Genomic DNA, 23234 nt, shown 5'->3' with positions numbered 1-23234 from the left:
ACGTTCCCAGAGACATCCCTCTTGTCTGAAACTTTGTTTCCTCAAAGCTGAGATTTACTCCAGATAAAATTTCTCATGCAGCCCTGAGCAAAAACATTGGGGAACATGGGTCTTCTTTCACTATTTAGGGAATTAAAGTTTGTTTGTTTTTTATTTTCATGCAGAGCCTAGGTGTAGGCAGGCCTGGTGATGGAGATTTGTTGATTTGGGGTTGTCCAGCATGCAGTAACAGGCCCTGTTCTCAATTTCGTTTAGAATCCACTCTCCTGTATTCTTGTACCACGCGACTCCGATTGCACCCCTCACCTTCTCCCCACCCCATCACACCCCAAAGCACAAAGGAGGCGGCATGTGACCTCGGCCAGGCAGCTCATTAAACTCCCCACCCATGGTGACCGGCCTGAGGTATCAACACGTTCTCATCAGAGCCAGGAAAATCCAACAAGGCCATCTGTGGGAATGCTGGGGTAGAAGCAAGCGCTCTTTCCTGATGACCTTGAACCTCAGATACTGGACCAGGTGGGCACGGAGAATAGAGCTACACTTGAGGGAATAGAGCTGAAAGAGTGAGAGCAGAAAGGAGGGACAACGGGTGTAGGAGGGAAGCGGGAAGAGAGATTGGATCCTGGTGATATTGTTTGACTCCTGGATCAGACTCTGCTTGAAACTGGAGGTAGACCCTGGTCTTTTCAATTATTGAAGCAATAATCTCCCATTTCCACTGAGGCCAGATTGCATTACGTTTATCACCGCTCGCAAAGAAAGAAGCCTGGCTGGTAAACAGGTGCAGCTGTCAGCAGAGTAAGGGGGAAAGGATGCCTTGCTGATGTGACTTGAAGGAAAACAGGCCCAGGACCAGCAGACTGGATGGGAGAGACACGCAAGCAACAGACCCACCTGGTCGTCCTCCTGGAACGAAGATGCTGAGAGCTTGGAAAGAGCATAGCGCTCTGTGTCATGCAAGATTGTGCCTTTGAATGTGCAATTGGGGAGGACATGTGATTTGAGTGATTGCAATTAGGAGGACAGCAAACTGCCTAGATTGGGGTCGATTTCTTAGATCTCCCAGATTCCAGAAAAGAAGTGATTCTTATAAGCGTCTAACATATGGATTCATCCACAGATCATTGGATCAGGGGGGAATCCAGTTCCTGTATCGCAAACCCCAGAGACTCTTTTTAAACTGAAATACAAAGCACACCGCTGCCTTAGCCCGGGCTGCTACAACGGAAGCCCCCAGGCTGGTGGCTTAACCAGCAGGTACCTGTTTCCCATAGCTCTGGAGTCTAGGAGGGCTGAGGTCAGGGAGCCAGCACGGCGGGGCTCTGGTGAGGGCCCTCCTGCTGGCTTGCAGACGGCTGCCTGCTTGCTGTGTCCTCACGTGGCAGAGAAAGGAAGCTCTGGTGTCTCCTCCTCCTCTCTTACGGACCTGATCCCATCATGGGCTCCACCTCGAGACCTCATCTGAACCTAATTACCTCCCTCAGGCTCTGTCTCCTAATTACCAACATATGAATTTGAGAGTCGGGGTGGGGGAAGGGTCAGGGACACACCCATAAGAAGCACCACAGGGCTACAGACATGCAGAGGCCCCCCACATATTGTAGTGAACCCCTCCTGGCTTTTCAGAGGCTGTTGCGGTGATTTTACATATATATATATATATATATATATATATTTTATTTATTTATTTATTTTTTAATTGAGTTCAGAGAGGAAGGGAAAGGGAACGAGAGATTGAAAACATCAATGATGAGAGAGAATCATTGACCGGCTATCTCCTGCATGCCTCCTATTGGGGATGGAGCCTGAAACTTGGGCCTGTGCCCTGACCAGGAATTGAACTGTGTCCTCCTGGTTCAAAGGTCAGTGCGCAACCACTGAGCCACACCGGCCGGGCTGCTGTGCCATTTCAATAGCTGAAATTCCGGACCCTTGGTTCTGGCCTCGCATCCAACCCCACGTGGAGGGGCAGGTTTCATCCTTTCACTTCAGGCTCAGGCGTGGTTCCTTGGGCTGCTGATCGTGGTGACCTTCTAGAGGGGCTTAGCCACGGGAGTAATCGTCGTTCATATGAAAGACTCCTGCTGCAAAAGCTTCCCTTAAACCACATTCCACACGCCCCACAGCCCCAGGAGAAACCTCTGTTCAGAGGAGATGATTGCACTTTTCAGCTTTTAAGTGGAGCTCAAGCTCCTGTAGACTTTGTCGGGGATTCTTCATGGGATAATGAGATTTGGGAAAACGGATTACTACCAGGGAATGTATCCCCAAGGTTTCAAAGAGTTCCTATTCTTTAAATCCTGTTTTTTCAATTTTTTAGAAAATGAAGTTAAAGGGACAGCAAATTACTTGTTGGCTTGTTTGCCAACTTAAACAATACGGAACAGAATTCCATCTTTGGTCAACTTCAGCAACGCTTTCTCCACTCAGATCCCAGGGTGTGACTTCTACCTGGTCCGAGCAAAAAAGTAAAATATAACTAAAGAGAAGAAAATTAAGCAAATAGTCTCATCTTCTCTATTAGGGTACACTCACTATTCCAACAGATAGCCCCAATCTCAGTGACCGCCCGTGAGACAGTTTTATTTCTCGCTTGTGCAAAGCTCAGATGCTCTGGGGCAGGCCGCCGGGCGGGGTCACTGTCTTCTAGCGGAGCCCTGGGTTGGCTTGTTGTCACTTGGCCCTGGCAGCTGGCCAGCAGGCGAGGCAGGGAGGGAGAGCCAAGGTCGTGCATGACGACCTAGGGCAGTGGTTCTCAACCTTCCTAAAGCTGCGACCCTTTAATACAGTTCCTCATGTTGTGGTGACCCCCAATTTCATTGTTACAAATTGAACATAATTAAAGCATAGTGATTAATCACAAAAACAATATGCAATTATATATGTGTTTTCTGATGGTCTTAGGCGACCCTTGTGAAAGGGTCGTTCGACCCCAAAGGGGTCGCGACCCACAGGTTGAGAACCGCTGATCTAGGGGCATTGCAAGGAGTCTGGGAAAGGCGGGCCTGCTCTGTCCCCAGGACAAGGGCGTGGGCTTGGTGAGCCTGTCGCTGGTCTCTACTATACCCATCACTCTAAGTCAGCACTCTGGCTTCTCTTCTCTCCTCCCACCACATCCCAGCAGTGTTGCCCAGGGGAGAACTCCCATCAGATGGGCTCTCCCACCCACCTGCGGTCCCCTGTGAATATTGCTGTGAATGCCCAGATACCATGAGCCCTAAAGCCAGAAAGCCCAGCCCATTTTTACATGTTGCACATTGACATGGTGGCAATGCTGAGACACCACAGGCGCGTCACTCATCCCACAAACCTTTATGGAGCAAATGGTGCGGAGCAGGCGCTGCGCCCAGCTCTGGGGACACTGGTGAGTAAGGTAGCGCCTGTCACTCTTCTCAGGGAGCTTGAAGCCCAGTGGGGAAGACCGGTAGTAAACACGTAATTGCTGAATAAATGTCATTACGGAGTCAGATGCGGGGGGAGGAGATGTATCAAGTCCTATGAGAATGTCACCTCACCTGGGAAATTTCACAGAAGAAGTGGCATTTGGTAGGTAGATGCTAATTAAGGGAAGAGGTCTGAGGAGGAAGAGGAAACAGCCTGGTCAAAACCCTGGAGGAAGGAAGAAATTGAATATATGCCAAGCCCTGAGAGGCCCTCTGAGAAGGCCCAGTGAGCAAAGAGGAGCAGGACCCGGAGTGAAAACGGGAATTTCATGGATTTTCCCAAAGTCACACAGCCAGGACACTCAAGGGCTGGACTAGAAGGTGAGCTAGATTTCGCAGAGCATCGTGGGTTTAAGTCAGTCATCCCATGGACGTTTACTGAGCACCTACCGTGTTCCATGCACTGTGTTAGGCATTGCAACAGCAGAGAAACCAAGTCTCTTCTAGCAAGGAGTTTGATCTTTGTTAAAAAAGAGCCCCAAGCCCTTTTTAGGGATTTTAGGGAGGAGATCACATAATCAGGCTTATTGTTGTCGTTTTCTTTTATTGTGTAAAGTTTTACATATGTCTCCTTCCCCCCCCCCCACCCCCCATGGACCTCCCACACCAGCTATTCCCACCTGGGCAAGCAACCACCGCCCCAGGGTCTGTGTCCAGTGGTTATGCTAATATGCATGCATACAAGTCCTTTGGCTGCTCTCTAACCCCTCATCCCCTGCCATTTGTCTCTGGATCTATTCTTGTTCATCAAATCATGTTGTATTGTTAAAAGGCGGCTGCTGCAGTGCGTGATTGGCTGTACGGAGACCAAGGGGGCAGCCGCCTGCCCTGCCCGCAGTAGTCAGGGCGAGAGGGAGTGGCGGCTGGGATGGGAGCGGCAGAGGAAAGAGAACGAAGCGATGAGGGCAGGTATTTAGAAGATCACCTTTGTAGCACTTGCTGATTACCTGGCTGTCAGGTGAGGGCGGGGCCGGCGCAGGCCCAGCCTCTGAAGGTCCGCAGTGCCCTCTGAAGCTTCTAAGAATGAGCACTCCATGCGCACCGCAGTTTAAAGGTTTGGATTCCTTACAAACATGGACACTGGTGTGGGACAGGGTAGTCACCCAGAACTTGCCCTTTCCCCAGCTACGTTTAGTTTACAATAAATAAAACGTGTGTGCGAGAAGGGGGTGCTATTTGTACCGGCAGACGTAGAATGTCTGGGTCTACCCTCTAATTTCTTCAGTTTCTGAGGGAAAAAACCAGAATGTACTCTACTATCATAAAGGTAATAGTAGTTCCCTGGGGCTGCCATAACAAATCACCACAAATGTCGCCACTTAAGACAACAGAAATGTATCCTCTCACAGTCACCAAAGTCCGAAATCAGGGTGCTGGGAGGTAGGTTCTCTCTCGAGGCCCTGAGAGAGAATCCACCCCACGTTCCCCGCCCCGAGTGTCTGGAGGTCACTGGCAGGTCTTGGTGTTCCCTGACTTATGGCACATCACTCCAACCCCTACCTCAGTCTTCACCGGATTTTTTCTGGTGCCTCTGTTTCTGTCCATTAGAAGGAGCGGTCATTGGACCCAGGGCCCACTCTACATGTCGGACAATCTCATCCTGAGATCCTTAATTCTATCTGCTCAGGCCCAATAAATTCACATTCACCGGTACCAGAAGATTAGAATTTGGACGTATCTTTTGGGGAGACACAATTCAACCCACTACACAGGACTAACTATTCATATCAGAAAATATAATTGCAGAAAACAGATTTAATGAGATTTTTGTGTTTTAAGAATTTATATAGAAACACCCGTTTTTGTCTTTGTTGCTAACCATGAATTACTATAGCCTTTTTTCTTCACCAAATGCCGTGGAGGAGAGCAGAAGTTTTAGTAGTTACATCCCGCAGTTTATGTATCAACAGAGGAAACAAAGCATTCGTTTCACTGTGCCTGTCTTTGGAGATATATACAAATCCTTTCAAGCTGGGACTAATTGTTTAGTTTAAAGGTTAATAATTTATTTGCCAGAGAGTCAGAAAATAACCAGAGATTAGAGAACAGCTGTGGATGAATTAATTTTGTCCCCAATCACGTGAATGAGAGTTGGAAACGTACCAGGAGGAAAAGCAAACAAACGAATCAAAAATCCTAGCCATGGATATCCAACTTAAGCTGATCCTTTTCACTCTATTCCCCATTGCAAAGAACAATAACAGCTTAAATACTGAGTATTAACTTCGTGCTTGCCAACCACTATTCAAAACTGTCTACATGTATCATCTCATGCGAGCCCCACAACAACCCTATGACGATCACCACTCCCATATTGCAGAAGAGAATTTTTTTTGTTAATCCTTGCCCGGGGATATTTTTCCTATTGATTTTTAGAGAGAGTGGAAGGGAGGGGGGAGAGAGAGAGAGAGAAACATCGATGTGAGAGAGACACATCGATTGGTTACCTCCCACATGCACCCCAACCAGGACCTTGGATCGACCTGCAACCCAGGTACATGCCTGCCCTTGACTGGAAATAGAATCTGAGACCCTGGAGTACTTGGGACGACGCTCTGCCACTAAGCCACACCAGCCAGGGCACAAAAGAGAATACTGATGCACCAAGAAGATAGTAATTGCTCAAGGTCACAAAACCACAAAGAAGTAGTGGGTCAGGATCTGAACTAAGGCACACATCAGAGCACTTCCTTTCATTCAATATGCAATTTCTAAAGCCTTCTTTATTTCAAAACTATCTACAAAACCATGGTTATTTTTCTGCTAAAGGTAAAACCCTGTTAGCCTCTACCAAGCACCCACACTTCTATTTGCCCTTCATCTTCTTACTTTCCAAAATAACCATTTGACTGTACTCAAAGTCTTTCTTCAAAAAGAAAAAAAATGACAGGGGTAAGAATGATTTGAGGCAGGCAGTCTCTATTTGTATGTCTACCCGTATATAAGGAACTCCCAGCTTTGAGCAGCTAACACAGCCTGCAAGACTAAACCCAAGAAAATTCAGATTGTAGATTTTGTAAGGAAAAAAAAAAAAAAGGATGAGAAGAAACCCATAGATGAAAAAAGACTTAAAACACATACTCTTTTTTTTTTAATGATCAAGACTAAACAAACCACAGTGCCCAAGAATGCACACGGGTAATAAAACTATTTTTAAAAACACAAGAGGGTGAGTGAGAGTCAGCAGAGCGGTTGCATCTGGGGGAGGAGGGTGGAGGTTAGGACAGGGCTTCAGGGGTTCTCACCAAGTCCTGCTTCTGGCCTTGGGCGCTGGCGACAAGGGGCTCGGCTCACAATTTCCCACTCAACCATTCATTGGCTTTGTGGGGGGGCTCTGTATGTGTTTTATTTTACCTTAAACATATTTTTAAATTTAAGAATAATTTAAGCATATAATTGACAAACACAGCAGCAAACACCAGGAGAAATGGCTAGAACAGGTGAGGGGGACTACTTCTGGGGGTTCATGTGGCTTATGGGGGATGAACTCTTATATGTCACTGCAGATCTTTTGACGCTGAGTTTTTCTAATAAAAAATAAATTAATTTTTAAAACAAAATGGCATAAGGACAATAAAAACTTCCTTGCAGGACAGCCAAGAGGATTTAACGATAAATACTGAGCACCTAGCCCAGTGTCCAGCTCATCACAGGCACTCAGCAAGCGATTAGATTTATTCTCAAACTGCAGGATGGAGAAATATGTTCATGGAAGCTGGCCCTGCTGGGCACGTAGGATGCACTCAATAAATATCCACTGATATTTACGTGAACATCAGGGATTCTTCATAAAATTCAAAATATTTTCAACATAGTACTTCCTAGCAACTCCTTGCTATTCCGGCTATGAGCCAGCTAGGAAATGACATACCATATCAAGGCCTTTGCGTTAGTGTTAGAGAAGTATGGAAACAAGGTCTGATTAAGAAATTTTAAAGAAATATAGCCTCTCTGCCCCAGAAGCAGCTGAAAAGAAAAACCATATTAAACTCTAAATCTCAAAACGAATGTATTTCATAAACTTTTTAAAACAGGCTCTTGCCCCCGGATGTGGGCTGGACTTAGTGACTTCTTTCCAAAGAATAACGTGTGGAGTGGGCACCACAGTAACGTCACAGTGGCCACGGCTGCAGACGCCGCCTTAGCCGGGGACCAGCATTAGCGTCCACAGTGACAAGCCCTGTGGACCGCGTGCACCTGCCGGCTGGATGCAAGGAGAGGCAGCTCGCCTCGGTGGAGTTCTTCCCAAAAATTCCTAAGCGCAATCCAGTCAGGAGCAAACCCTGAGGCAAACAGACATGGAAGGGATTCCATACAAGAGCTGACCAGGGCTCCTCAACACTGTCAAGATCCTGAAAAACATGGCAATTCATTTGATTGTGCTAATCATTTCACAATGCATGCATATGTTATCAGATTCTACATCTTTAAAAAAATATGTTTGTTGAATGAAAAAAAAAAAAACACAAGAAAAGAATGCAAAACTGTCCCAGCAAAGAGTAGACTATTGAGATGTGACAACTAACGGCGACGTCGCATCCTGCACTGGATCCTGAAACAGAAAGGGAGCAGCAGCGGGAAAACTAGGAAAATCTGAATAGAGCCTGGAGTTTAGTTGAGAATGGACCGATCTGGGTGTCTCAGTTTGACAACTGTTGCAAGGTCATGGAAGAGGGGAGGGGTTACACAGGAACTCTGTCCTATTTTTGTAACTTTTCTGTACATCTAAAGTATTCTAAAATCAAAAGTTTACTTTTAAAATGCTAACTTTTTTGCCAAAACCGGTTTGGCTCAGTGGATAGAGCGTCGGCCTGCGGACTGAAAGGTCCCAGGTTCGATTCCGGTCAAGGGCATGTACCTGGGTTGCGGGTATATCCCCAGTGGGAGATGTGCAGGAGGCAGCTGATCGATGTTTCTCTCTCATCGATGTTTCTAACTCTCTATCTCTCTCCCTTCCTCTCTGTAAATAATCAATAAAATATATTTAAAAAAATAAAATAAAATGCTAACTTTTAGAATCCGTTATAGCAACAATCTTTAAAAGACAAAAACAAGACCTAACCGGTCACGTGCTAGAGGGGCTGTGCCAAGTGCCCGTGGCGGCTTATCCTGACTTCTGAATGGTCCAGCATTAAAAGGAACACACAAGGCAGGCAGCCTTAGGGAGGTGGTGTGTGTTTAATAAAAATCGCCTTGTAGCGATTCCATTCCAAGGTGACGGCAATTCCTTACTCATCTCTCGTCCATAGCTGAACTCCTGCAATGTACAGACCAACCCACTGCAAGTGGAGCTCGAATGGAACACTAGCCCTAAAAATAAATGAATTCTGCCCTGGCTGGGTAACTCGGTTTGCTGGAGCTTTGTCCTGTAAGACAAAAAGTTGTGAGTTTGATTCCCGGTCAGGGCACATACCTAGGTTGCAGGCTTGATCCCTGTCAGGGCATGTGCAGGAGGCAACCGATCAATGTTTCTCTCGCCTCTTTCATCTCTCATCTCTCTCTCTCTCTCTCTCTCTCTCTCTCTCTCTCTCTCTCTCCCCCCCCTCCTCTTTCTCTCCCTCTCTCTCTAAAAAAATAAAAATATATCCTGAGAATTTTTACAAAATGAATAAAATCATGCCATTTGCAACAACATAGATGGACCTGAAGAGTATTATGCTATGTGAAATAAGTCAGAGAAAGACAAATACCATATGATTTCACTTATGTGTGGAATCTAAAAAAAAAACAACACAAAAACCCAAAACAAATGAATAATCAAAACAAAACAGAAACAGACTCAAGGATACAGAGGACAAACTGTGGTTGCCAGAAGGGAGAGTGGGAGGGTAAATAGGTGAAAAACAGTCAAGGGGATTAAGAGGTACAAATTTCCAGTTATAACTAAGCTTCAGGGATACAATGCTCAGCACGGGGAGCATGGGCAATAACAGCGTAGTCACTTTGTACGGTGACAGATGATGACTAGACTTACCCTGGTGATCACTTCATAAGGTACATAAATGTTGAATAACTATGCTGCACACCTGAAACTAATATACTATTGTATGTCAACTACACTTGGAGGAGGATGAGAAAGGAGGAGCGAGAGGGGGAAAGAGCTTTCCAGAGAGAAGATTGGACTGGCTGGAGGGAAGTGCAGGAAAGGTGGCAGGAGACACATTGGAGAGGAGCAGGGCCAGCCTGCACGGCCTTGTTGGCATGGTGTGGAGCCACCAGTTCACTGAGAACCGCTGGACGCTATACAGCCAGCTGAAGCGCTGCGTCCCGGGGTTAGAAACGCCCCTCACCCCTGACGGATGCTCTGAGAAGGACCCGACCGAAAGTGAACCGCCTGTGTTTCCTCGTGAGGAAACCTCAGACGAACCCAAAGGGAGGAGGGAGTGTGTTACAAATGACTGCTCTGCACTTCCAAACCCTGATGTTATGAAAGACAAAGGAAGTCTGCGATTTAAAAGGCCTAAAGACATGGCGACTAGATGTCTGTTGGGGATTGGCACCTGGAAGAAAACACACACACACACACACACACACACACACATATAAAGGGCATTTTGGGAGCAATTGGCAAAACGTAAATATGGACTGCATATTAAATAATAGTATTGAATCAATCAATGTCTTGATCATTGCAGGGTGGTTGTTGTGCAAAAGAATGCTGTTGTTTTTAAAAGACACAGACAGAACTATTCAGACATGAAGGGCCACGATGTCTCCAGTATACTTGCAAGTGGATCAGCAAAAGCAACTACAATCGCAATAATAATGCTATACACATATATAAAGAGAAATAAAGCAGGTGTTACGAAATATCACAATCGACAACTCTAGGTAAAGGATGTACAGGTGTCTATTCTGTTCTGGCAACTTTTCTGCAGGTTTGTAACTTTTCAAAATCAAAAGGTAAAAGAAACCCCTCAGGCTGTTGGGCATGAAGTGATTGGAGGGAGCAATAAAGAAGGTTGGTCCAAGCAAGAAGGAGAGGTGGCTCGGACAAGGCAGCTGGCCATGGACATGAAGAGATGCCTTGGAGGTGAAGGGAAAGGGCTGGGGAGGAAGGGAAAGCAGTGGGCTGAGACCCAGGAAACCGTTGTTGAAAGCTTCCCCGGGTTCTGGCGCTCGGTTGGGGTTGGGGAACCACAGCTCTGGGCTTCGGGGGTCTGGGTTCCAGTCTCTGCCCCTGTGGTGTTTAGCCTCTCTCTGCATTTCAGAGCAAACCCACCCCCAGGTAGAGTGGGTTTGTGAACCACTGTCCCAGGGATTACCTGACTGACAAACGAGATCATTTCCGAGAACTTAAGGTCAAAGCAGGGGTGATGGCATCACTTTCATTAAGGACTTCGTTTGAAAGGGCAGCTTCTTACGTGCTCTTTCCAAGTCCCACCCTTCAGCTTCCAGGCTTCTGAATTTTATCTCAAGAATAACAGGATCAGAATACATGCTGTAGCATTTACAATTTAAATCACGTGCCTTTGGCAACAATTACAAAACAAGCCTAAATCAAGGGAAAACATTTCAGCGAGAAGTTTCACAACTGGCAATGCTAGACCTGCCGAAAGGGCAGCAGTGGAAAAACACACACAGCTCCTTCCAAGCCTCTCGTGACGCCAGGACGCTCACCCCAAAGACCAGATGAGGACAGACACCGAGTCCACTGCTGTCTCCCGGCACCCTTACAATCCTGTCTCCAGTTATTATCCTCAGGTGAGGGTCCTGGGGTCTGCATACGTTCAATAACTGAACATAAAAGACCTCTTTCGGCATCCATAAAACCAAACCGTTCTGAAGGCCAGGGCTACCTCTTGTCTGGAAGATTAGCTTACTTTCCCTGGACTAATCCAACACTTGCATGCGGATATGGCTAAGCCTTTTGAACCTCTTAGTGTAAATCCTTCCTGCCTAAGGGGTCACGTTTTAAATTTTAAAATGCTACGCGCACAAAGCTATCTGTACAAGGGTACACATTGCAAAGTTGCTTGTAATAGCAAAAAAAAAAAAAAAAAAGAAAAAAGAAAGAAAAATAAAAAAAAGAAACTAAATGTTCTTTAAATACGTTATTTTTAAGAAGAGCTCAGCCAGTGTGACTCAGTGGTTGAGCATGGACCTATGAATCAGGAGGTCACGGTTGGATTCCTGATCAGGGCACACACCTGGGTTGTGGGCTTGATCCCCGGTGTGGGGTGTGCAGGAGGCAGCTGATCAATGATTCCCTCTCATCATTGATGTTTCTAATTCTCTTTCCCTCTCCCTTCCCCTCTGAAATCAGTAAAAACATATTTTTAAAAAGTGAGTTGACATAAACAGATGGAAGAACATACCATGTTCTTGGATTGGTAGAATCAACATCATTAAAATGTCCATACTACCCAAAGTAATCTATAAATTCAACACACTTCCCAATAAAATACCAAAGGCATATTTCACAGGCCTAGAACGAACTCTCCAAAAATTCATCTGGAATAAAAAAAGACCACGAATAGCTGCAGCAATCCTGAGAAAGAACAAAGTAGGTGGGATCTCAATACCAGATATCAAACTGTATTACACAGCCACTGTTCTCAAAACTGCCTGGTACTGGCACAAGAACAGACATATAGATCAATGGAATAGAATAGAGAGCCCAGAAATCTACCCGAACCAATATGTTCAATTAATATTTGACAAAGGAGGCAAGAACATACAATGGAGTCAAGACAGTCTCTTCAATAAATGGTGTTGGGAAAATTGGATGGATACATGCAAGAAAATGAAACTAGACCACCAACTTATACCATACACAAAAATAAACTCAAAATGGATAAAGGACTTAAATGTACGACAGGAAACCATAAAAATTCTAGAAGAATCCAAAGGCAACAAAATCTCAGACATATGCCGAAGCAATTTCTTCACCGATACAGCTCCTAGGGCACTTGAAACTAAAGAGAAAATAAACAAATGGGACTACATCAAAATAAAAAGCTTTTGCAAAGCAAAAGAAACCATCAACAAAACAACAAGAAAGCCCACTGGGTGGGAAAACATGTTTGCCAATGTCATATCTGATAAGGGCCTAATCTCCAAAATTTATAGGGAACTCATACAACTTAACAAAAGGAAGATAAACAATCCAATCAAAAAATGTGCAAAGGACCTAAATAGACACCTTTCAAAAGAGGACATTCAGAAAGCCAAGAGACATATGAAAACTTGCTCAAAGTCAGTAATCATCCAAGTGATGCAAATCAAAACAACAATGAGGTACCATCTCACACCTGTCATACTGGCTATCATCAACAAATACACAAACGACAAGTGCTGGAGAGGATGTGGAGAAAAAGGAACACTTGTGCACTGCTGGTGGGAATGCAGACTGGTGCAGCCACTATGGAAGACAGTATGGAGTTTCCTCAAAAAACTGAAAATGGAACTCCCATTTGACCCTGTGATCCCACTTCTAGGAATATATCCCAAGAAACCAGAAACGCCAATTAGAAAGGATATATGCACCCCTATGTTCATAGCAGCACAATTCACCATAGCTAAGATCTGGAAACAGCCTAAGTGCCCATCAGCAGATGAGTGGATTAGAAAACTGTGGTACATCTATACGATGGAATACTATGCTGCTGTAAAAAAGAAGGAACTCTTACCATTTGCACAGCATGGATGGAACTGGAGAGCATTATGCTAAGTGAAATAAGCCAGTCAATGAAGAAAAATACCACATGATCTCGCTCATTTCTGGATAATAAAGACCATTATAAACTGATGAACAAAAATAGATACAGAGGCAGAGCTACCTTGAACAGACTGTCAAACTACAGCGGGAAGGCCGGGGAGGGTTGAGGGGCGGGAGGCGGGGGGGTAAGAGATCAACCGAAGGACTTGTATGCATGCATATAAGCATAACCAATGGACATAAGACACTGGGGGTTAGGGGAGGCCGGGGGATTGTTAAGGGCGGGAAAAAAGGAGACATATGTAATACTCTTTGTAATACTTTAAGCAATAAAACAATTTTTTTAAAAAAGTAAGTTATGGTACATACAGAATAACATACGATTTTTGTTGTTTTTTTAATGAAGTAGCTCTAGGGTAGAAAGAACTTCAAGACTATAAAGTTGGGAAGAAAAAGCAAGTTGCAGAATAACACTTAATAACATTTATTTTTAAAAATCAAAACTAAATGTGTGTGTGTTTAAATAAGTGTGTGTGTGTGTGTGTGTGTGTGTGTGTGTGTGTGTTAATGCAAAAATAGGTATCGAGGGGCCTCCTACAAACTTTCATTAGTTGTTACTTTTGGGGAAGAAAGTGGAGTTGGGAGAAAGAAAATTGTTACTCTATTTAACTGGATATTTTGGGATTTTTAACAATAATCATGATTTGTGCATCACCTTTAATTTTATAAACATATGTGTGGAAGTCCAATGTACCCCCCCCCCCCCCATGGCAAAAAAAGCATTCTGAAGATTCTTCTTTTTCTACTATGTTTTCCTAATGTGGACAATGAGCATCTACTACTATTATTTTTGCAGTAATACAACGTGCTTTTAAAAAGAAAGATAAGTGTGTTGTCTTACCCCTAGGGGAATCAAGTGTTTCTGAGTGAGAGAGCCCAGTAGGAGGTCCCTGATGGCTAAGGAAAGGACTTGTCAAATGGCTATGAAGTTGCTCAGTTGGTATGCTGGGCCAGCCCTCCGTGGACACAGACAGTGGAAGCCTTCACCAGGGCCCACAGCTGTGCCTTCAGGCCCAGGAGACACTGCAGCCTGTGTGTGTGGGGCCCGCCAGCACAGGTTGCCCTTGCTGAGCCCCACAGTGTGAGCCCCAGGAAGGCCTGCAACCAGCAGCGGTGTCCTTGAGCAAGTGCAGCAAATGCTAACTTAATTAGACACCAGTGGCTGGAACAGCTCTGCGGGCAAAATTTCTCGCAAAACTACTTCTATAAGTTGCTCAAAGGGCAAGACTGATGATGTGATGTCAGCCTTCTGCTCTCTCTTCCACTGGCCACAATAGCATCCGTGGTGCCTGAAACCCCAATCTGTGGACACTGTTGCCTAAAGGAAAAGATGATATAACATGCTAACTTCAGAACTAGGCCACAGAGGTGACTGAACATGAGCTGGTGTCTTGTGGAGAGGCAGACCTTCAAAGTATAAAGAATTAAGCTTAATGGTGTTTGCGTGGTCTCACCTCTTTTCTCAAATTAACCCAGGCAACTTCACTTAGTCCTATTTTAAATATGTATTTAGGGAGATTTGCTTGGGACCGCTGTGTTCAGCTAGTCCAGATCTATTAATGAATTAATAAAGATAAAATAATAGCTAATACATTCTGAACACTTACATTCCAACAACAAAAATACTGAGTGCACTGAACACAGTGACAGGCGTTGTGTTACGTGCCTGACATTTAATCCTCACAACAACACTTGGACAGGGATACTTTTATTTTCATCTCCATTTCACAGATGAGCAAACTGAGACTGACCAAGAACACACGACTAGGAAGTGGCAGAGTCTATATTCCAGTTTATGTTAATTTGATTTCAAAGTCTGTGCTCTTACATCTGTGTATTTGGGGAAAGTTCAAATGAACAAAATCTTGGTTCTAAACCACCTCACCATTAGTACCTGGAGTTCAAACCAGGTAAATTGGGTGGTGCCAAAACAAAGGGCTCCAAAAGGGACTTGCAAGCTTTGGAAGTACCAAACAGTTTTCTCATCTCTAAATGGACATGGTAATATTAGATCCCATCTCAGGAGTTGTTGCAAGAACCCAAGGAGATAACTCATGTACAGGGTCATTATCCTATCTAATAATAGACAAAGATTGAAATTAACCATACTTCCGATACGCCTCCCATTGGCTAATCAGTGAGATATGCAAATTAACCACCAACAAAGATGGCAACTAATTTGCATACTGCAGGCAGATCCCCCTGCACTGTCCAAGGCAAGATCCTGGACTGCCCTGTCTTGGGTGGGGTGGGCGGGCTGGGCGTGGCAAGCGGCAGCGTGATCAGAGCTGCTGTCCGCCCCAGCAAGGGATCCGGGCCTGCCATGTCTTGGGCAGGGTGGCCGGGGAAGGCGGCAGCAGGAGCCGAGCTGCTGTCCGCCCCAGCACGGGATCCAGGGCTGCCGTGTCTTGGGCGGGGTGGGCGGGGTGGCCGGGGAAGGCGGCAGCAGGAGCCGAGCTGCTGTCCGCCCCAGCGCGGGATCCAGGCCTGCCGTGTCTTGGGCGGGGTGGGCGGGGTGGCCGGCCGGTGGCAGCAGATCTGAGCGACCGCTCGCCCCAGGGCGGGATCCGGGCCTGCTGTGTCTTGGGCGGGGTGGGCAGGGCGAGCGGCATGTGATCAGAGCTGCTGTCCGCCCCAGCAAGGGATCCCGGCCTGCCGCGTCTTGGGCGGGGTGGGCAGGGCGGGCAGGGCGAGAGGCATGTGATCCGTGAGAGGGCACAGGTTGGGCTGAGGGACCCCCCTTCCCTGCCAGTGCACAAATTTTTGTGCATGGGCCTTCTAGTCCACACTAATAAAAGAGAAACATGCAAATTGGTGTCACTCTGCTACACCCATCAGCCAATCAGGATGAGTATGCAAATTAACCCAACAAAGATGGTGGTTAATTTGCATATGCAGGCACAGAGCGAAGACTGAAGACTGAAGATGACGACGCCTGAAGACTGAAGAGGCTTGCCTTCTCTGCTGTGGTCGGAGTGGAGAAGCCTCCAGGCGTGGCTTCTCCGCTGTGGCCGGAGTGAAGGCCTGGGTCCCGGGTGCCGGAGGAAAACTGGTGCTGGCAGCCAGGGGAAGGAAGGCCTATTACATGAATCTCTTCATGCAAAAGGCCTCTAGTTTTCATATAATTTTCCAAAATAATGTAGCTACCGTCAAGCACTTCAGTTTCATATTTCACAGTATCCATGATACAAATTACATCTATTCCAACCATAAAATCTCTGTATTGCAAAAGTGTTTCTGATGTTTATAAGGAAACCTTTCAAGTTAGAGGAATGACACATTATTTCAAGTTAATGACAAAACAAGTGGACAGTCCCTTAGAGCTGGTTGTTTATCTAACTTGTACTAACACCCCATGCATTTATCCCTTATGGGTTTCAACCCCTGAAGCGTGAGCCCCTTTCCAGGGCTATCTGAAAATTCGCTCCGTCCAAACAAGGCTGGCCACAGTTAACTGTGGAAGCTGAGTCGTGGGTTGATGGAGGCTCAGTATTCTCTATTCTACCTTTGTACAAGTTTAAAATTTCCCATAATAAAGTTTTTAAAAATAAAATATACCTGCCTTCCCTGAAATCTATTTTAAAAGAGATGCGTTCAGTCAGCTTCATCCAAATCTTAGCGTGACAGAAATCACATACTTGCCAGCCATGCCTAAGAATGGCGCATGATTTCTCCTATTCCTTCAAGCTATCCTTAGCCATTTTTCTTTATTGAATGTTCTTCTCACCCGTCCATCACTCATGTATTTGCAGCTCCTGTTCTCAGATGTTACAATAGACTTTCTGCCCCACACTTCACTCCCCCATATGTACAAATGGAGCAGAGAAAAATCCTGCACCCACTGTAATTAAAGTTCTATTGTATATCCTAGAGTTTGAGGTCAGCAGACAAAATTACAAATAAATGCCTTTAGGGGAAAAAATAATGTAAAACTGCTCCAAAATGCAAGATAATTTTCTAGTAATCCTAAATCGAGTCTTCTATTCTGTATCACTTTTGGGGAGCTCTTAATCTTTGTGCCCCCCAAAATCAATAGCTTACAAAGAATTTTCACCAAAACAAGAGTAACAGAAACAAAAACAGCGTATTTGCCCTTGGGTAGGACTATGCGCAATAAAATGCAGCCCTGCCACCTCAGCCGGCTTGCTGTTGGGCACTGTCCCTAACCCTCCTCCAATAAGAAAGTGTCTCTCAGGCCTCTGACTTAAACCCTTCCATCCGTTTCTCAAAGGTGCCGTGTTTCTTCCCTTCCTTCCTGCCCTTTCTTCCTTCCCTCTTCGTAGCATTAACAAGTGAAGTAGGAACAGGGACCAGCTGTCCTCTGACGAGGTTCCTCTACACCAGCCCTGCTGACAGCAGGCCCTGACTTCACTCAGCCGCCCCTTCTAAGCAAAACCTTCAGAGGGACCCAGAGCACTGTCATCAGGGAGGCATGTCCTTCTCTCCTGTGACTCTGGGATCCTGTGTTCATGGCCCCATCTTGCCTGTTTAATTTAAGCCCTGGTTTGGCTTCAAGATAACTGTCAGGTCTTGGGTTTGTTTGTTTTTAACAAAACCCATGTGTAAATTATAGATAAATATATATATAAATAGAGCGAGACGTGTGCAGCAGTTGAGAAAAATTGGGGGCTATTCCTAGGCTACTCCCACTAGAGGGCACTAGGCTGTGCACTATGTCCCCGATCATCCCACTGACTCTCCGCCTTCACCCTCTCCCACCCGCACCCCGCCCCAGCCCATGGCTCTAGCAGTGGTTCTCAACCTTCCTAACGCCGCGACCCTTTAATGCAGTTCCTCATGTGGTGGCCCCCAACCATAAAATTATTTTCGTTGCTACTTCATAATTGTAATTTTGCTACTGTTATGAATCGTAATGTAAATATCTGATATGCAGGATGTATTTTCATTGTTTGCGACCCACAGGTTGAGAACTGCTGCTAGAAGCTCACATGTAATAAGACCCAGACAGAACCAGAACCCTCTGTGGAGAACATTGGCATTCTCAAAGCAGACTGTACCCTCACGACAGGTGGAGCTCAGGCCCCATCCCTGCCGTCAGACCCCACCTTGAGGTCGGACCCCGAATGAGCTCCCGGGCTCCAGAGACAGGCACACGAGGGCCTGAGAGATTCTAAGGGCAGGTGCGGAGGTGCCAGGAGTCCACACACAATGAACACAGCTTGTTGGTCTCACTGTATCCCACTCACCATCATCACATTCTATACCTGCTGAGCTTTTCCAGAAGTTTCTACACCTCACAACCCCATTCTCACTGCATTTGACAGGTTAGGGAACACCGTGCCCTCTGGGCAGGAGTTACTGCAAATCAATCAGACGAATGGGGGACTGATGACAGCCCGGACCTGTGTGGCTCCTTCTCCTTCCAGCTGCGAGGCAGCAGCCCAGGCTGACCGCAGGAAGTGACGTATCTGTCGGTTTAGCACACTCCTCTGTCCATCCTCTCTCGCCAGACCTCCAGGCACACAACTGTGGTAGAACACACTGTGTAACCCTCACAGCAGTGAGGCCACACACCGTGGGGAAGCTGAGGGAGAGAAAGAACGTATAGGATTGGGGTTTTGGTTTGCTTATTTAGGGGAGGGCTCAAGGAACAGGGGTTCCATCTGGATTGGGTGTGGTCAAGCAGTGGGGACAATTCTCTAACCGTGTATCTGAAACCTCATCTAGGACCGATAGCTAACACTGTCCTGGGTGAAGCAGTGACTCCGATTTTGGGGGAGGAGACGCTTGGTGTTTGTGGTAGCAGTGACCTTGTTTTTGTCTATGCTTAGACAGGGTTATGAAGTTGTCTTATTTTTTGTTTCACTTCATCATGGTCTCAGCATGACCTTGTCTGAGGCTGATGTCTGTGAGATTACTCCAGCCAGAACACACCGTGGCCCAGCTGTGCGTGCCGAGCAGCCCCCAACAACATCCAAGGCGTAGCTTTTCAGGCTGGTGCCTGGCTGTCAGGGGCTGCTTGTCTCTCACCTCTCTTTAGGCTTGCCTTCATGCCTGGAGAATGTCGTGGGGGTTAGATGAAATGGAACAGTATAGCGTAGTACTACCCTAGAATGTTTACGTAACGTAACTAGTCTATGCTTTCTATTGTTTTGACAGTTGTGCGTCTCCTCAAAGACCCATGGAGAAGAGCCCCTTTTCCAAACACCATGCATGAGCACAGTAACCCCAACAAATTAGGTCAAACCAACCTCTAACTTCATGGAACCAGGAAGCCACAGTCAGGACCTGAACTCTTATGCCTTCTGATCCTCTGTTTCCCCACATGCTGACGATGGCAGCCAGCCCACACTGGAACCTGGACTAAGTCCAGTAGAGCTTTGTCAGGCTTCTATTGAATTGGGTCTAAACTTCTCCCATCAGAGATCAAGGTCGGGGCAACAGCAAAGAGCACAGAATCTGTAGGTTGCATATCAATCAGCGAAAGGCGTTTGTGGGGCTCACTGGGGTTCCATCTAACCCTGCAGGGCCAAGTGCACAGATTGGGGACCAAGGCTGAGAAGCTAAGAAGTAATGCTAGAAGGATCTTAACTTTATTCCCCTCCTCTTACTCCTGAGATCCACACCCCCTCATTCTTCTATGTTCTGGACAAATTCCCATCTAAGGACAGAGTCTGCGGTGAGGTTGTTCCTCATAAACCTTCACAACTCCTCAGATGATAAAGTTTAAAGACCCCAGGTCTATCAATGAACATCCGGGAAGAGGGCTTCTCTCTATTCCACAACCTTCACCCCAACTTCTGCTGAAGCCTTCTAAGTCCAGGGGGACATACAACATACCTAGGCTAGCAATTTATTTGTATTCTCTGGGTTTTGGGGGTAGCAGAAATAGAAAAATATGCAGAAATAACTTCTTTTCAAAGACTTTTCAAAAAATTCATCCTAGGGGTGGAGATGCGAGGAGGCCAATGGAATGATCTTTTCACACAGGTTTCGTTAAGTCCTTACAAAATATTTTTTTATCCTTTCGCTTGGGAAACGAGTAAATAAAACTCAACTTGGAGATGAGCTCTGGAGTGAAAGTCTTAGCTTGCTCAGGAGGTACGATGGCTCACTTTTAAAATGTCTCATGTTTATTTTCAGTTGTCTCAGCACAGAATGTTCTGTCAGGCAAGGTCAATTAAGACAGATGCTGAAATAAAATTACAGCTGAATTGGAGCAAAGGACTTGGTTAAATATCAAGAAATGGTGGCTTCAACCATCAAATTATTTTGCTTCCAGCCAAGTCAAATCTGTAAGTCTCAGTTTTCTTCTGAAGAAAACTCAAAACTTCACTAAGGAGGTAAGAACAAAATAGAATTTCAACCCACAACGTAAGTGCCCAACCTCCCCACAAAGGGTTTTCGTGGGGTTCCAAACCACCCTGATATAGCCTGCGCCCTCACACAAACATGGTCCATGTAACTGAGGTGAATGTGATACCCAAGGCTGTTAATAAATACTTTATTATGAATCGCCATGTGGGAAACGAGCACAAAGTTAGGAATCCTTGTTATAAAATCTCATGTCATTTCTGCCGAAACCGGTTTGGCTCAGTGGATAGAGCGTCGGCCTGCGGACTGAAAGGTCCTGGGTTCGATTCCGGTCAAGGGCATGTACCTGGGTTGCGGGCACGTCCCCAGTGGGAGATGTGCAGGAGGCAGCTGATCGATGTTTCTCTCTCATCGATGTTTCTAACTCTCTATCTCTCTCCCTTCCTCTCTGTAAAAAATCAATAAAATATATAAAAAAAAAATAAATAAATAAATAAAAATAAAATAAAATCTCATGTCATTTCTGATTGTGGTGCCTCATAACCAACATGAAGTTATTTTTCATTTGTTTGTAAATTCCTAATGTGCTTTTTTAAGCACTGTTGAACCATAAGGGAACTATAAAAGGAAACACAGGTTGCTAAACCAATAAAATAGTCACACAGCTTAAGAACTCTCATGCCCTGAATGACTGGTTCTAATTATTTGATAACTAGAGGCCTGGTGCACAAAAATTCAAACACTCTAGGGTGTGTGTGTGTGTGTGTGGTGGGGGGGTGGTCCCTCAGCCTGGCCTGTGCCCTCTTGCAGTCCGGGACCCCTTGGGGGATGTCCACCTGCCAGCTTAGACCTGCTCCCTACAGGATCAGGCCTAAGCTGGCAGCCAGACATCCCTCTGGCAGCCTGGGAGCCCTTGGGGGATGTAAGTTCCTGGGGAGCAGGGGTAGTGGGCCTAAGCCGCAGTCGGACATCCTTAGCGCTGCCGAGGCAGCGGGAGAGGCTTGCTTGCAGCCGTCAGCCCGCCTTGTGACTAAGCAGAGCTCCCACTGGGGGAGCGCACTGACCACCAGGAGGCAGCTCCTGCGTTGAGCGTCTGGCCCCTGGTGGTCAGTACATGTCATGGCGACCAGTCATTCCCTGGTAGTTCTGCCCTTAGGGTCAATTTGCATATCACCCTTTTATTATACAGGATAATGTAAAGGAAGTGTTTAGATATTTGATTCATAAAATCCAGTGTTAAGACTTTCAACACGCTGGCTCTTTTAACGTGAGAGTTAAGAGGCAATATGCCCAAGTCCTTGATGCAATGTAATGGATTTATGTTTCTGAAACACTGTGTGCTCTCTAGAAGGAGCTGACAGGCAAGCTCAGGCAACACCGAGAGCAGGCAGGGAGAAGCCAGATGCTGATGGGATCCCAGAGCTGCAGCCACTTCTTTTTGGGGAATAAATCTTTTATTTTGCAACTAGTAGATTTCATACGCAAAGTCCCTCGCTAAGCAATTCTTGGTGATGCCTAATTACCAATCCTTAATTCTTTTTTTTTCTTCTCCCACCGATATGCTCAATTTGCTATTCCCCGGATACAGATTTCAGGGGATTAATTCTGTTGGCCTCTTCATTCAAAAATAGTAAGTTACCTCCAGAACAGTGACTTTATCAGCCTTGACAGTAGCATTGCCTCGATCTATTACAATGACCAGAACGTTCTTTACATCCCCACTACTATGAAATTAAGTCCAGAATAACTACCTAGATATGAGACTTAACAATGACTCACATTTTTGTAACATAATGTATATAACATTACCCAGATATAATTCTCTAGGAAGAGAATTCCTATTTTTTTTATTTATTTTCTGCAAACAATTTTAGAGGCAGGGTGTTAAACTGATTGAAATTTCACAAGATTGACATTATTGCTTAAAGTGCTTGAATTGGTTACATTTAAAAAAATTAAGGTACAGATTATTTTAAGTGAAAACTATTTGTTTTTTGTTTTTTGTTTTTTAGCAACAAAGTCATATGAATGCCACACACACAGAGTAACTATTTTGGTTACACAGTAATGGAAGCCAAAAATAAACTAATGTAATACTGGAAAACAGAAACTTACTTAGGCAGGAAAGTAGGAAACCCTTTCCCTGACCCATGCCATCTACAGAGTGAATCACAACAGTGCTGACAAACGCCTTGGCCACAGGAGAGCAAAACAGGGCAAAACATTTAGTGCACAATATTTTAATACACGGGACTATACAAAGTTGATCAAAATGCAATGTTTAAAGATAAAGTCCATCTGTAATAAAGCTACACTCCAGTATCGAAAATAAGCCCTAAGCTCCAGTTAGAGCATAGTTCACTTTCAGGCATGCCCATGAAGTTAGGGGTACCCAGGAAAATAAACGCCTGGGGGCCATTTCTGCCATTTCTTTCCCCACTTCATCTGACATCCAAAACATACCAGCTACACAACCAGCCGGCTTCCCATTCCGACCAGCACCCTCTGTGTTGCTCCTTGGCTGCCTCAGACCAGGCCACTTGGTGCAGCCTCAGAATGGAAAACGCATCGACATCCAGGACTAAGGTCAGCATTTACCAGACTTTACCTTTCGGCACACTGCACCGTAATCTAGATGCTAAGCTAGTAAGTAGCCAATAAAGCAAGTATTTCTTCTCGTGTCAAATGTAAAACATGGTAACTCATTTTAAAACCCAGCAGTTGAAAAAAAATACAGCAGGCCTTCCTCCCGAAAACGACACGTAAACGCCCTGGCCACGCAGGGGCCCTGC

Source organism: Myotis nattereri (genome assembly GCF_964212035.1).
Source record: "Myotis nattereri genome assembly, chromosome: 1".
Taxonomy (NCBI): domain Eukaryota; kingdom Metazoa; phylum Chordata; class Mammalia; order Chiroptera; family Vespertilionidae; genus Myotis; species Myotis nattereri.
This window is presented reverse-complemented; position numbering follows the sequence as displayed.